Raw genomic sequence first — 14036 nt, forward strand, 5'->3', positions numbered from 1 at the left:
AGTATGGGTTCCAGCTCTAACCAGGAAAATATAAGATGTGCTATATCACCATTGTTTCTTAGAGCTGAATAGTACTCCATGGTATACATATATCACATTTTATTAATCCATTCTTGGATTGATGGGCACTTGGGCTGTTTCCACAGCCTTGCAATTATGAATTGTGCTGCTATAAACATTCGAGTGCAGGTGTCTTTTTTGTAGAATGTCACTGGATCATTTGGGTAGATGCCCAGCAATGGGATTGCTGGGTCAAATGGTAGATTCACTTGTATCGCTTTAAGGTATCTCCATATTGCTTTCCACAGAGGTTGAACTAGTTTGCAGTCCCACCAACAGTGTAGGAGTGTTCCTCTCTCTCCGCAACCACACCAGCATTTATTGTTTGGAGATTTTTTGATAAAGGCCATTCTCACTGGGGTTAAGTGATATCTCATTGTGGTTTTGATTTGCATTTCCCTGATGATTAGAGATGTTGAGCATTTCTTCATATGTTTGTTGGCCATTCTTCTGTCTTCTTTAGAAAAATTTCTGTTCAAGTCCTTTGCCCACTTTTTAATGGGGTTATTTGATTTTTTCTTCCTGATTTTCGTGAGTTCTAAGTATATTCTAGTTATCAGTCCCTTATCGGATGCATAGGATGCAAAAATTTTCTCCCATTCTATAGGTTGTCTGTTTACTTTCATGACTAGAGCTGGAAAAAGAAGAACAGACCAACCCCAACCCAGCAGAAGAAGTGAAATCAACAAGATCAAATCAGAACTAAACGAAATTGAAAACAGGGATGCTATTCAGGAGATTAATAAAACAAAAAGTTGGTTCTTTGAAAAAATAAACAAAATTGACACACCATTGGCTAAGCTAACGAAAAGCAGAAAAGAGAAATTTCTAATAAGCTCCATCAGGAATAAAAAAGGAGATATCACAACTGATCCCAAAGAGATACAAGATACAATTTATGAATACTACAAAAATCTTTATGCACACAAACTGGAAAATGTGGAGGAAATGGACAAATTTCTAGAAACACACAGCCTCCCTAGGCTCAACCAGGAAGAAATAGATTCCCTGAACAGACCAATCTCAACAGCTGAAATAGAAACAGCAATTAAAAATCTCCCTAAAAGAAAAGTCCCGGTCCAGATGGCTTCACACCTGAATTTTACCATACTTACAAAGAAGAACTAGTACCTATCTTGCAGAAACTATTCCACAACATCGAGAAGAACGGAAACCTCCCCGACACCTTTTATGAAGCGAATATTACTCTGATACCCAAACCAGGAAAAGATGCAACAAAAAAATAAAACTATAGACCAATATCCCTAATGAATATAGATGCAAATATTTTCAACAAAATCTTAGCTAACCGAATCCAGACACTTATCAAAAAAATAATCCACCATGACCAAGTGGGCTTCATCCCAGGGATGCAGGGATGGTTCAACATACGTAAATCTATCAGTGCAATTCACCACATAAACAGAAGCAAAAACAAAGACCACATATTCTTTCAATAGATGCAGAAAAAGCTTTTGACAAAATTCAACACCCTTTCATGATACGAACACTTAAGAAAATAGGCATAGAAGGGACATACCTAAAAATGATACAAGCCATATATGACAGACCCATAGCCAACATCATACTGAATGGGAAAAAATTGAAATCATTCCCACTTAGAACTGGAACCAGACAAGGCTGCCCACTATCTCCACTTCTGTTCAACATAGTACTGGAAGTCTTGGGTACAACAATCAGACAGGAAAATGGAATCAAAGGTATCCAAATAGGGGCAGAAGAGATCAAACTTTCACTGTTTGCTGATGATATGATATTGTATCTAGAAAACCCCAAGGATTCTACCAAGAAACTCCTGGAACTGATCAATGAATTTAGTAAAGTCTCAGGATACAAAATCAATACACAGAAATCAGAGGCATTCATATATGCCAACAACAATCTAATTGAGAACCAAATCAAAGACTCAATTCCCTTCACAATAGCAACAAAGAAATTAAAGTACCTAGGAATATACCTAACCAAGGAGGTAAAAGACCTCTACAGGGAGAACTACGAAACACTGAGGAAGGAAATAGCAGAGGATGTAAACAGATGGAAATCCATACCATGCTCGTGGATCGGTAGACTCAATATCATCAAAATGTCTATACTACCCAAACTGATCTACAGATTCAATGCAATACCTATTAAAATCCCATCAGCATTCTTCACAGATATAGAAAAAATACTTTTACGCTTCGTATGGAACCAAAGAAGATCCCGAATATCAAGAGCAATTCTGGGCAACAAAAACAAAATGGGAGGCATTAATATGCCAGATATCAAACTATACTACAAAGCTGTAGTAATTAAAACAATATGGTATTGGCACAAAAATAGGAATATTGACCAGTGGAACAGATGTGAGAATCCTGATATAAAACCATCCTCATATAGCCATCTCATCTTTGACAAACCAGACAAAAACATACGCTGGGGAAAAGAATCCCTCTTCAATAAATGGTGCTGGGAAAACTGGATAGCCACCTGTAGAAGGCTAAAACAGGACCCACACCTTTCACCTCTCACAAAAACCAACTCACGCTGGATAACAGACTTAAACCTAAGGTATGAAACTATTAGCACTCTAGAGGAAAAATTTGGAAACACTCTCCTAGACATTGGCCTGGGCAAAGAGTTTATGAAGAAGTCCCCAAAGGCAATCACAGCAGCAACAAAAATAAATAAATGGGACCTGATCAAACTAAAAAGCTTCTGCACAGCGATAGTTTTAGAAATTTTAACCATTATTTTATCAAATATTATCTCTATTTCTATTCACCATTCCACTTAGGACACCAATTAAATATTGTCTGAAACAATTTACCCTGTGTCTTAATCTTTTCAGATATGCTATTACAAAATAGAAAAATAGATTTTGCTATTACAAAAATACATTAGGGTGCACAAATTACAAATAACAAAATTTATTTCTCACTGTTCTGGAGGCTTGGAAATCTAAGATCAATGCACAGGAAGATTTGATAATGTCTGATCAGGGCCTAGTTCTTCACAGATGGCACTTTCTGGATGTGTCATCTCATGGGAGGACAAAGCAAAAACCCCTTTTAGGAGCCTTCTGCATTCCCCCCTCCAGTGTGGAAATAAAGAAAAATTTGAGTCCCTTCAAGGGAAATTCCAGCCACTTAGCTTAGCCTGATAGCAATTAGGGAAGTAAATAAATAACCTGCTAAGCAAAAGGGTCATAACTTAAACAACAGTCACCCAAGAAAGTCAGAGTCATAAGTTGTTTGCTTCTCTATAAAAATTAAGATAACATCTTGACCAGGTCCTTGAGTTGTTTTTTTTTAGAAACTGGGATCCCCATAGATAAAAAATGCTGACCTTTGTCACATAGACCTCAGACAAAGAGAAAGAGAGGACTAAACTATGATACAATCTTTTGTTTTAAATTCCTTCCTGAGGGGCTTGGAAAGTGTCATGTTTACAGATCATCAATCCTGTTAGAATAGTCACTCTGACCTTGCCTCTTATGGCTTGCTTTTGTCACTGAACCCTGGCATAGCATCACATGATGAATAACAGATGTCCTTTATTAACAAACATTTGTTAAAATTAAACTTAAATATTTCTTTCTACTTAGTTTAAGTCTTTTATACAAAGCCATGCTTTTTGAAGCAAACTTAAGGATATCTGAATCCATCTATGAACTCCAAGCCCCCACTTCAACATATCCTGCTTTTTTGGGCCAAAATAACATATAATTTTCATGTATTGATTTATGACTTTGCTTTAATTTCTACCTCCCCACCTATAAAATTCCTTATATGTAGGCAATTGAGGAGCTTGAGTATTTAAGCATTAGCTTCCTATTCTTTTTGCTTGGCATCCAATAAACACTTCACTTTCTCTTGCTGCAAATCCTGGGTCAGTATTTGGCTTTTTCTGCATGCTGGACAACAGACCCAAGTTCAGTTTGTTAACACATGGCAGAAGGGGGAAATGAGTTTCCCCAAACCTCTTTTATGAAGGTACTAAACCCATTCATAAGCCTCATTACCTAATCACCTCTGAAAGACCACACCTCTTAATACTGTTGCATTGGAGTTTGAGTATTGTCTCAGTCCATTTCAGAATACCTGAAACTAGATAATTTATAATGAATAGAAATTTATTGGCTCCTGGTTTTGAAGTCTGAGAAATCCAAGACCAAGTGTCTCCTTGCGTATTTCCAGGGTCTTCTTGCTGTATCATCTCATGGCAAAAGGCAGAATAGCAAGAGAGGAAGAGAGAGCATAAAAGATTGAACTTGAAACTTCAAGCCCTTTTGTAATTGTCATTAATCTACTCATCTAGGTGGAGTTCTTATGCCTAAACTCCTCCCATTAGGGTCCACCTAACAAGATTGTTGCATTGGGCCTCAAGCTTCCAACACATGCTTTTTGGGAACCACATTCAAACTGTAGAATTCTACCTCTGGCTTCCAAAACCCATGTCCTTATCACAGTGCAAAATATATCCATTCCATCCCAATAGCCACAAAGTCTTTCTTGGTCTAGCATTAACTCAAATCTAAAGTCTCATTACATACTATATGGTTTAGATTCAAGGCATAATTCATCCTGAAGCAAATTGTTTTCCAGCTGTGAGCTCATGAGATCAAACAACTTATCTATTCTGAAATATAATGGTGGGACCAGCTTAAGATAGGCATTCTCATTCCAAAAGGAAGAAATAGTCATGGAAAAGGAAATAACTGGTTCCAAGTAAATCTAAAACCCAACAGAATGAACAATATCAAATTGCAAGCCTCCAGAATAATCTTTCTTGGCTCAGTGCCTCACCTCTGGCACACTAAGGTGAGGGTCGGGGCTCCGAGGCCTTGGGGGTCCCTACTCCCATAGCTTTGCTGGGTTAAGGCAATGCTACAGCTCTTACAGGTTGAAGGCTCATGTCTGCAGCTCTTCCAGGTTGATGTTGACATCGGAGCTCTACAGATCAGGAGTCTTGATGGCAGCCCCACCTCTGCAGTTTCAGTAGATACTGCCCTACTGAGGACTCCCTGTGGTGGCTATGACTCTACAGTTCTGCTAGTCATTGCCCTAGCAGGAGCTCTCTGCCGTGCTCCTCCCCCTCTACAGGTTTCTGCAGGGTCCCCACAGGCTGTTTGTAACATCCTTTGAAATCTAGGGGAAGGAAGCCATACCCCCACAGCTCTTGCATTCTGTGAGCCTACAGACATAACACCATGTGGAGGCCAGTATATTTGGACATTTCAAAGCTGTGACCAAGCCACATCTGGGCTTTCTTAAGCCATACCTGGGACAACTGAGGAGAACTGTGCAATGGAATGTGGAAAACAGAGTTCCTGAGGTGGCTTTGGGCACTGAGCCTATATAGAACACCCCAGGTCTGTCCTGTAAAATCATTTTTCTATCCTGGAACACCAGGCCTGCAATGGGATGGGAGCCCTAAGAGAGCTCCCAAATGACATCGGGGTCATTCTCCCATTGTCTTAGTGAATAGCTTTCTGCTTTATTCTATCCATACTAATCTCCCTGTCAAACAGTTTCTTGGTCACGACCTGGGTTTCCTCTCCTGAAAATGCTCTTTAATTCAGTATTACAAGGCAAGGCTGAAAATTCTCCAAATCCCTAAATCATGGCTTCCTTTTAATTATAAATTCCATCTTTAAATTATTTCTCTCTTCTCTCATTTTACTACATGCAGTTTAAATATGTCATGCAGTACCCTGAATGCTTTGTTACTTAGATATTTCTTCTGACAGATATCCTTATTCATTGCTCTTAAATTCTACCTTCAACAAAACCCTCAGGCAAGGACACAATTCAGCCAAATTTTTTGCCACTTTATAACAAAGATGACCTTTCCTTCAGTTTCAAGTACTTTGTTCCTAATTTACATCTGAGACTTCATTAGTATTGCCTTTATTGTCCATATTTCTACCTAACATGTTGATCACAACCTCACAACCTTTTAAGTAATCTCTAAGAAGTTTCAGATTTTCCCTACAGATTTTCTCATCTTCTGAGTCCTATGGCAATGTAGGGTTTTTCTAGTCTGCGAATCCAAATTCCACTCTCTATCCATTACACAGTTCCAAAGCTGCATGCACAATTTCAGGTATTAGTTATAGCAATATCCCACTTTTCTAGTTCCAATTTTCTGTCTTGTGTGTGTGTGTGTGTGTGTGTGTGTGTTGCTATGACAGAATACCCCCGAGGCTGGATAATTTTCAATAAATAGAAATTTGTTGGCTTATATTTTGGTGGCTGAGAAGTCCAGGATTGAAGGATTAGACTCTTGTGAGGCTTTCTGTGGCATCATCCTAGGGCAGAGATAAGAAGAGAAAGAGAGTGTGAGAGGGCAAAAGACAGCAAGAGATTATTATAGGCTCAAGTCATTTCATACTGGGTAATATGATGCACTCATGAAGGTGGAGCCCTCAGGATCTAAACACTTTTCATTAGGCCTCACCTCTCAACACTGTTGCATTAGGAACATTAAGGATTAAGTTTTTAATAAATGCTATTAGGAGGATATATTCATACTATAGCAAGTATCAACATATTAATTTTAGGGTAAACAAAAATTCAGACCATATCACCTTGTGGCATAGGTTATAAAATTTTCCCTCCTTTTTTCTCTAGGCATCAAAACAGATATTTTCTATTTTTATGTGACCCAGTTGACTCATTCTGTTATGATGTTTTAAAATGTGCTTTGATGTGCTACTTTTTTCTTAATGCTGTTATAATTTTGGAATTATTATATTATTATATATTATGGTATGCTCCCTCCAAAATTCATGTTAAAATTTGATCCCTAATGCTGTAGGTGGGGCCTAATGGGAGGTATTTGGGTAATGGGAATGGATTCCTCATAATAGATTAATACCCTTCCTCTGAGGTGAGTGAGTTCTCACCCTATTAGTTCCCACAAGCCCTAGTTGCTAAAAAGAGCCTGACACCTCATCCCTTTTTATTCCTTCCTCTCTCATCATGTAATCTCTGCACATGCCAGCTCTCCTCCTTCTGCCTGAGTGGAAGCAGCCTGAGTAACTTCCCAGTAGCAGATGCTGGCATCATGCTTCTTATACAGCTTGAAAAGCCAAGAGTCAAATAAACCTGTTTGTTTATAGATCCGCCAGCCTCAGATAGTATTTTATAGCAACATGAAATGGGCTAAGACATGGTATTTTATCTGCAAATAATTTAATAATTTTATAGATTCAGTTATCTGCCAATATTATTCATCTATTCATTTATTTTGAGGTCTATCTTAATCACAATTATTTTTGAATTGATGCTCAATATGTCAAAAATCTATATAATCTGTTGATCATTTTCCCCCTTTCTCTTGACTTTCCATAATTTGTCCACGTTTCTTTCCAGCATACCTTATATGTTTGAATAAATGTCAGTTATAAAATAGAAATAATTATAGAAATAATTTGAAGCTTTGGATAAATACCCACTTCTACCATAAAGGAGTTATTTAACTGTGTGGTTGACAGAGTTTTGGCAAATAACTTTTGCCCATCCTGCAGTTGATTTAGTTAAAGTTTGAATTTTATTCTCTCAGTAGGTACGTCTACTCATTATTTGCTCTTGAAATCAAGGTACCACCTAGAATTATGAGTCATTAGAACATAAACACCATTTGGTCAATTAAAGCTAAATTGTTCTTCCATCTTCCAAATGAAAAATCATAATTGGACATATATTTGGAAAACTTAATCTTTACCTCTACATAATATAAAAAATCAATTCTACATGGGTTGGTGATCTAAACTAGATTTTAAAAAAAACACTAAAACTTCTAGAGAAAAAGAGTAGATTATTTTCAATACCTAGAAATAGATAGTAATTTTTTTGAGGAAAAAAGAAATAATAAAAATAAAGGAAAATTTGTAAATTAACTACTTTAAAATAAAAAATCTAAACAGATGCAATTAAAGTGACAAAAAAAAAACAAGTGGCAGAGAATATAGTTAAGAAATAATGATATAGCATTCATACCATTATATGTGAAAAACACAGAACTCAAATTGTGTACATACATACACACACATACAGTCACACACATATTATAGACAACTCAGTAGAAAAATAGGCAAAGAACTTCATCAAGAATTTCACAAGAAGCTTTTCCTCAAAATGAAATAACAGAAAGATAATAGTGTATACACACCAGAGTGGCTAAAATGAATAAAAAGAAAGGTTTTTGAACATTTGAACAGTTTACCTGACTATAAGTAATGGATTGTGATAAAACAGATTCAGAATAACATTTAAATATTACATTTCTTAGATATTAACACTTTTTATAAATATTTCTCAATAAATTTCTCTTTCTTATACTTAAGTGTAGTTATCACATCCTTTATGAATACTTCTAGTAAATACTTAGTAAATACTCTTCTAGTTGATATCTTTTTCAGCACATTAATATATACCCTATCTAATCAGTTGTCAAACTACTTGGCCATATTAATCCGTTAAAATTAAGTTTCATTCACAGAAAAGATTATCCAACAATAGGAGGGAATTGTCAACTGGGGACCAGATGAATGAAAGAAAAAAGACCTGTCAGTTTTACTTTTGTTATACTCCATATTTAAACATATATATATATAAATATACCCAGGGTTTTCATTGATTGAATTTAGAGGACACAAGAAAGACAATAGCTTGTAAACAACTTACAAGAAACTGATATATTAAACAAAATGCTAATATAGTCATTTGCATTTTAACATACAATTGTCACAAGGAGCAGTAAGATCAAGAGAGACAAGGACATTCTTTCCCCAGGACAATTTACATGAACACCATATCATAAACCAAGATTAATTGATCAGAGCACAGTAAGGAACTGTTGTATGATTCATTTCGTTATGGAAAATAAGTACCTATCTCTGTAATAGGAATATAAATTTTCACAGTTCTTTGTAGCACCTTGAAGTAGCTTTTGATTCTCTAGTATTTTCAAAATTTACATATGTATTAACAATATAAATGCACAATACTGATTGTATCCTCTCATGAAAGAGGACAGCAGGACAAAATCTCAGGCCTATTGGAGGCCTGGCTATTTGATTTTCAATACATGCTGGCTCTCAACTAACACCCATAAATTTACAATTATTTCCCAATTACTCTACTTCCACAGGTAGATAGGCCAGCATGTAGTCAATATCCAAAATTGTCATATGTGGTCAAGAGCTTATATAAGTTACCTAAAATGGGAGGGTGGGAGCTCTTTGAATTACCTCACTGGATCGCCACTCTGATCTTAGGATGCCTTTTGCATATGTTTGATCTCCTAAGGACATGGAGTTCATAGAATATACAAGAAAAAGTTATGCCAGCATGATCTCACACTATGAACAACATCAAATCTGTTTAAGAAAATTTGCCTTTCACCTGGATTTGTGGTTTCTTTCTGTGAAACAAATTTATACTTGTGCCAGCCATGAAAGGATATCACATTACTTATCAATATAATGCAAATATTAAGGCAGCAATGGCAAATAATATAAAAATCTGCAGTTTTTAGTTAGGCCATAGATTTGATGAAGGGTAAGCCTCACGATTATGAAATTAACTTTTAGTACTACATGTGTATTAATAAAATAGTTTCACCTCTATATGAAAATAGAATTGAACAATTGAAAACAATGAGAGCTTTGCAAACAAAGTGAAATTAAATGATAACCCCAATTAAAATTACCTAAAAACTTAAACATAGCTCTTGGCTAAATGAACTAAACATTTTGAAAGCATATTTATTGGACAAAAATATAATTATTATCCATACATTGACAATTTCAACATTAACTGACGTATTCTATTTCTAGCAGTGTTAACTGTGCAAAATTTTATTTCTCTATCTTTCTATCAGTCCTGAAGTCAATACACAAAGCAGCTTACAGGAAAGGTTTGGCAGCTACAGCCTCCCAGATGTTAAGATATGTGTTCTGTTAGCCCTGGCAGCTGGGTCTATGTATGCTCTCCATTTATATTTCCTGTCTGACCTCATGATTGGCTCCACTGTTAGCTGTGATGACAGCTGTTCAGCTGTATTGAGGTTTGGTCTATTATTTATTATTTATTGCAAACCACAGCTCAGCACAGTTAAGTAGCACTATCTACTAGATGTAATTGTGTGAAACAAATTTCTTGCCTCCAAATCCCTGATCTAGAGAATGTGATATTAAGGCATCAGAGGGGCCCACAGTCAGCAAAACCAGAAGAAGCATTGATTTTTTTCATTCTGTGCTTTCTAGAGAGACCCTTTCCTTATCTCTTCTACACAGCACTAATATAAGGTATAACTGAATGAATTCATTAAAAACAAGTTAATAATGAAAAGACTTATATTGTGATATTTTAAAATAAAATTCAGGCACTCAAGATGGCATTATGTTGTAAGAGTTTTAATATTAAGTGCGCTTGCAATGAATTATGAAGTATAAGTTTAGGAGACCTACAGTGAGAGAATTGACTTAATCCAATGACTACATATATTTATACTTATAAATTTCTTTTTAAACATTGTGTTGACAGAATATCACAAAATTTTTGTGCTGTGATTTTATTATCATTACCACATTTTCTACTCTCCCTTGTGACTTTTTTCCTTGGGAAGATATTATTTACAAGTGTCATTTAATTTAAAATCAAGTGAGGAACATTACTCAATTATAAGAAACGACAGTGATCTAGCACCGCTTATATTTTTCTGGATTGTGCTTGAGCCCATTATCCAAAGTGAGTGAGACATAAGATCGGAAGAATGGGCTCCACATGTACTTGCCATCAAATTGGTACTGACTGATAAACACTATGGTGCTCACATGGTGGTGATGTTCTCCAGGGATTAGGGGGTTAGGGGTGTAGACCCACATCTGAGGGATGTAGTGAGCATTGTGGAAAGGAGGGGCATACCTCTAACCCTTGCTAGGGAGAGGCAAAGACATAAAATGTTACCAAAATGTTTGTATTCTCATATCTTCCTGAAATTAAAAAAAAAAAGAAAAAAAATCAAGTGAGATCTTTCTAAATGTCTTATTATTATTGATTTCTAATTTAATTCTATTATGAATAAAGAATATATTCTGCAAGATTTTAGTCTTTGGTGATAATGTCTTATTTTGTGACACAGTTTGTGATCTAACTTAATGAGTATATCATATGGACTTGAAAATAAGTGTATTCTATAGTTCTTGGATTTAGTGTTTAAGATATCAGTTAAATAAAGATGTTTAAGGTCTTCCAGATAATTCATGTTTTTAATGATTCTGTTGTTATTTTAAAATTAGTTTCTAAAGGAGGGGTGTTAACATATCTAACTATAACTGTGGATTTGTCTTTTCTTTTTAATAGTACCCTTAGCTCTACTTTATGTATTTTGAAGCTCTGCATTTAGCTGCACACACATTTTGATGTTATGTCCTTCTTAGTAATTAGATTATCATCATTGAAAAATATCTTCTTTGTTTTTGGTAATACTAATTTTCTTGACTTCTATGTTGCTTGAATAAATATAATCATTTCATCTTTCCTATGCATACTGTATGCATTGGCAGGTTTGTCTTGCTTTCAACTTCTGTATATCTTTATTTTTAAAGTGTATCCCTTATAGCCAGCATATACCTGGCTCTAGACATTTTATTCCATGTCCCAAAATCTCTAGTTTTTAATTGCAGATGTTAATTTATTTGTATGTAAAAATATGTTGTTATATTTTTCTACTATGTTTTAGTTGTTTTAATTCCACTCATCTGTTTTTGATAAAATCATCTCATATCCTGCTTACTTTTAGCTCAATTCAACATATATTTTGTCATTTGTTGACTCTTGAATCATATATTTTTCAATAAGTTTTATTAATAGTTCTAGTGATTAAAATTCACATCCTTAGATTTCACATATTTAGTATTGTATCACTTTATCTATGTTATCATAATTATTATACATATGTATTATGTGTATATATTTTATACTTGGTATAAATGCTGAAATATGCTCTTTGAATTTTTGCATTAGTCTTGTAGATTTGAAAGAGACAAAGAAACAAAAAAGATCACACATACATACACACATATATATGTGATTATGTATATAATCGTTTATATATAGCCACACTTGTACTATTTGTGATGCTCTCCTTTCTTTCACGTTGACTAAAGTTTTCATTTGTGTCAATTCCCTTCAGCACAAAGATCTTCCTTTATTGTATCTTATAGTGTTGGTTTATTCTCTGTAAATTATCTCAATTTTAATTGATAAAAACAGCATTAATTTATCATAATTTTCTAAGCGTATTTTAGGTTGACATAGACTTTTGAGTTGACAATTCTTTTTTTATTCTTTTACTGAGTTCAAACAATATTATTTTATTATCTTCTTACCTCCACTGTTTCTAATTAGAAATCTATCATCATTTGTTCTGTTATCTTCTATGTAAAGCATTATTTTTTAAATTTGACTGCTCTCAAAATGCCCTCTTTATGCTTTATCTTCAGCCATTGGAAGCCTTAGGAAGTTTTCTGTGTTCTCATTGTGATTTGTGTGTACTTTACTTTGTAAGTTTGCATTTTACAAGAAATTTTGGCCATTATTTCTTCAAATATGTTTCTGCCCTTTTCCATTTCCTCTACTTTTTGAGCTTTATTACATATGTCATAGATAACATATTCTCAGAAGTAAATCATTGTCCATTCATTCTTTCAATGTAATGAATTATAAATGGAAGTATAGTTTGCTTTATACCAACACTCACTCCAGATTAATAGAAACTTAAGGATGGTCATAATGGCTCAGGCCTGGTGTGAAGACTCACTCCTGTAATCCCAGCACTAGGAGGCCAATGTGGAAGGATCTCTTGAGTCCAGGAGTTTGAGACCAGCCTGGGCAACACAGTAAGAAGTCATCTTTACCAAAAATAAATAAATAATAAATATCTGGGCATGGCGGTACACAACTGTAGCCCCAGCTATTTGGGAAGCTGAGGCAGGAGGATCGATTGAGCTCATGACTTTGAGGCTGCAGTGAACTATAACTGTGCCTCTGCACTCCAGCCTGAGACAGAATGAGACCTTGTATCAAAAATATTTTAAAAAGTAGAAAACTGTAGGCAAAATATTTTAAAATCTGTATAAAGAACTTTGTTATCTAAGGAAGCAACAAGGGATTTTGAAGATAAAATCAAAGACAGAACAAGGGAAGTCTAGAAAATTAACCATAATTTTTGTTGTCTTTTTTCCCCTTTAGATGTATGACAATTTGAAAACAGCATGAGAGTTGCTGAGATAGACAGCATAACTTCCAGTGTTCTTATGAGGCTGGTAGGGATGGCAGGCATTGGATTTCATCATCCACTAAAAAAGAAGGAACCTAACACACTTCCAACTTCCATTTGGGCCTCTTCAGGAGTAAGTTTTATAAAGGGTATACCTGAAATGCATCAGTCCTCACCATGAGTTCAATCAGTAATTATCTTCAGGTATACCACCTTTACAACAACTGTTTGCCTAAAGTAAAAATTATTGTTACTGGAGGTAATTTTATGCAAGGTATTATATTTCCTCTTCATCTTTCCATACCCAAGGTTTAACGCTTATGTAAAAATGACAAAGGCGTCAAAAACAGGAGAAAAAATAGACCTAGAATAGTTTGTTGGTCAAGACTTTGAAATAACTATAGTCAAGGATATAAAGGAAATAAAAAAGAAAGACAAAAACTATGAGAATAAAATATTAAATAGTAACAAACATTACTTATAAAGTCATACTCCAACCCTGCACAGAATTGGTAGGATACACTAGCATCAACTATAAAAAAGAAACTGTTATTTTTCAGAAATATCACCTCCCAAATCCCATACAATTTTGCATTTTCACTGCTAACCATCCAATAAAAGTTATGAGACATTCTAAAAAATATATCCTAATGACCATTACTGAAGAGAAACATTAGTTAATT

General features: G+C 34.9%; 1 long non-coding RNA gene across 1 annotated transcript in view; it reads left to right on the plus strand.

Annotated features, from left to right (window-relative positions):
- The window catches only part of LOC142874961 (uncharacterized), a 71187-nt gene extending 57576 nt beyond the window's left edge, over positions 1-13611 (plus strand). The window contains exon 4 of the long non-coding RNA XR_012922548.1: positions 13326-13611. This is a non-coding gene — a long non-coding RNA (uncharacterized LOC142874961). The remainder of the gene's footprint in view (positions 1-13325) is intronic.
- Positions 13612-14036: the final 425 nt, after the last annotated feature.

The sequence above is a fragment of the Microcebus murinus genome, chromosome 13, assembly GCF_040939455.1.
Source record: "Microcebus murinus isolate Inina chromosome 13, M.murinus_Inina_mat1.0, whole genome shotgun sequence".
NCBI classification, from domain to species: Eukaryota; Metazoa; Chordata; class Mammalia; order Primates; family Cheirogaleidae; genus Microcebus; species Microcebus murinus.